Raw genomic sequence first — 3,135 nt, 5'->3', positions numbered from 1 at the left:
CTGACTCTTTCAAAAAGTAGCTGAAGACATTTCTATACAAACAAGTTTTTAATTAATTTTCTCATTGTTTTGTTTTATTTATATTTCTGGTTTTATTGTGAAGCACTTTGTGATTTTTATCAGTAAAAAGTGCTATAAATACATCTTACTTACTTACTTTTCTAAATCTTCAAGGAAACTTTGCCTTAATCTTGTATTCAAATTACAATATTTTATACTATGTTTTGTGTAGTTTCCACGTGCTTCAGTGTTTCTGCACACGCACACAACAATGGTACAATTTCTAATTATTGCGGTACTACATGCCTTATTGCTAATAATATTATATTTTTATAAATATACCTCAAGCTCCCCATTAGTGGCCAGTTTGGTTTCTGTCTCATCGCTTGTATCATTTTATGATACACATTGTTGAGGGTGGGGGATACCTACTTATCGTAGTTTACACATTTCAAGCTGGAGAAAACGGTGTGCCCATCAGCAGCCACAGAATCGGTTCAATATCCTTTATTAAGGATAAATGTAATTGTAACCTCTTAGTTAATCTGAACGATAAGCTGTTGTTTTGCTGGAGGGGAACAAAAAATCATTGTATTTGTCATCACATGTAGCAAATATCATACCTTGACTTTTGAATGGCCTGTTGTCTTTATGTGTCTTTTATTTCAAAATAGATTTGTATGGTTTCTTTTAACCAATAAAAATTAAATCCAAAAACCTCTGCAGAGTGATCCTTCCTAACCATCACTCCATCTATTTTCTTAGATATTTTTCCAGCTAAAGTTGAATGGGACATGCACCCATTTCAGCTGACCTTCTTTCCATTTTTCACTGAAAGCTCAAATGTCTCCCATAGATGTTCAGCTCAGTTTCATCTGAGGGCTGTAAAGGCCTTACTCATACACATTATTTTCACCTTCAGTAAAAATAGGATACATAAAATGTCATCCTAAAATAGGCCACTGGTATCAGGAGAGAAATGAGTGGTCCTTCCCTCTATAGAGTGAGGTGGATTCCCAGAATTTCGGGTACAAAGCATAATTTTTCAAAAGTAGTCATTTGATCCCCTATCTGCAAATCCATACTGAGAGAAAGAATGACACAAGAGGGACACTATTGCAGTCTCAAGTTCATTCATACTGAATCAAGGTCGCCACTGCCTGATCCTTTCTCACAATATGTTGGACTATTGGCAGACTTTGGCAAACTAACTATTTTATCCTACACCAGTGGTTCTCAAATTGTGGCTCCCTCTAGTCATTAAAGATGAAATAATTTGTGCTGTATTAACAGAATGCTAGCACTTTCTTTGCAAAGCATTACTACCCTTCCTGTCGTGTTTGTGCCAAAACTGAATTATGATATCCTCCACACTATGCACTCTAACATATAAAAGTGATGAGCACCTCTTGTTACATATGTGGTTTTCTTAGTCAAAATTGACCACCATAGGAAATGAATGGGAATCCCCCCCCCCCACACACACACACACTGACTGAACAACCCCATGAATGACCCACTGAACTACAACAGAAAACAGCAGTGACGTTTGTAGGGTTACTGAAGTTGGGCTAGCTGGTATATAATGATGTGCTACATGATTGCTAGCGACACAGCTACGTTAGCATGAACACAGTGAAGCTGGAGGATGAACGCTAACTTTTTTCCACTCGATAAAAGCTAACGTGAAGGTTCCCGATGGTTAAGAACAAATGCAATCGCATGGCAGGATGCTGTAAACGGACCAAACTTCAGTCAGGAGAACAACTGAGATAATCCATCCACAACACGAGGTTAGTCATTCATATACTGCTGCATGGGCTGTAGCTACATCAGAAGGGTTTAAAAACTGAGCTGTAAAATGAACAGAGTTAATAAAATCTCAGAGAGGCAGACAGTGATCACTGACTGTTTTTAGAGGCTTGTTCAGATTAAATAGAACAAGATACAAAACATTAAAACATGTTTAAAACACACAGAGTAGTTTGTTCATACTTCATCACTTGAAGACCGGATATCCCACCTGCTGTGACTGTTTTAATGCAGCACAGCTGTTGTTATTATCAGTTGTCACATCCTGTTTATGACAGTTAAATAAATAACATTCATATAAGAAAGAAAATTGTCTCTTGTAAACTGTATGTGGTTTTAAAGAGGCCTATACTACTGTACTTTAATGGAGGTCATAAGGGTGGTACTTCAAGAGCCATTTATTTTATGAGGTGGTACTCATTGTGAAAAGTTTGAGAACCACTGGCCAACACAAAACGATACTATTTTTCATGCAACTTTTTCAATGACACAAAATTATTACTTCAGTTTGGCGAGACTTTTCATAAATATTCACCGTGTAATGGATCGTGTATAGATTCAATATCCAGTAAAAAAACTAAAAAATTAATAAAATGGTAAATGATTCATTTTTTAGTTAGGGTTAGGGGTTAGGGTTAGTCCCTTCACTAGTCCCTAAGGACCCCAAAGCGCTTTACATATCCAGTCATTCACACATTCACACACTGGTGATGGCAGCTACATGTAGCCACAGCCACCCTGGGGCGCACTGACAGAGGCGAGGCTGCCGGACACTGGCGCCACTGGGCCCTCTGACCACCACCAGGAGGCAACGGGTGAAGTGTCTTGCCCAAGGACACAACGACCCAGATTGTCCAAACTTCCGATTACAAGATGGACTGCCAACTCTTGAGCCACAATCCATAATATAAGCAAGTAAAATTTCTAGTTTATACATTTTCGTTTTTCTCTTGTGTTTCGTCATTCTTTCATTCTTGTAAATCTCTGGAAAGTGTTTTTTCTCTGTCTTTTCCATGGAAATACAGCAACTGTACATTTAGCTACCAAAGCATAATGTGTTACAAACTGCTTAGAAGAAAATAGACTTTATGTTTGGCAATATTTGTTTAGCTGATTGAATTTATGCACCTAAAATTACCTGCTACATAAGAAGAGATAATCTGTTTATGCTCACTCCTCCTCGGTAGCACTAGAGAGATACTTATGAACCACAAACCCAACTTCAAGATCCTCACCATGAACACATCACAGAAATGAGTACAAAAACAGAACGTGTTGAGGGTGTAAGTGGGGCTGTTGGATGTCATTGTTTTCTTATTACTG

The sequence above is a fragment of the Astatotilapia calliptera genome, chromosome 16, assembly GCF_900246225.1.
Source record: "Astatotilapia calliptera chromosome 16, fAstCal1.2, whole genome shotgun sequence".
Classification (NCBI taxonomy): domain Eukaryota; kingdom Metazoa; phylum Chordata; class Actinopteri; order Cichliformes; family Cichlidae; genus Astatotilapia; species Astatotilapia calliptera.
Note: the sequence above shows the minus strand (reverse complement) of the source record.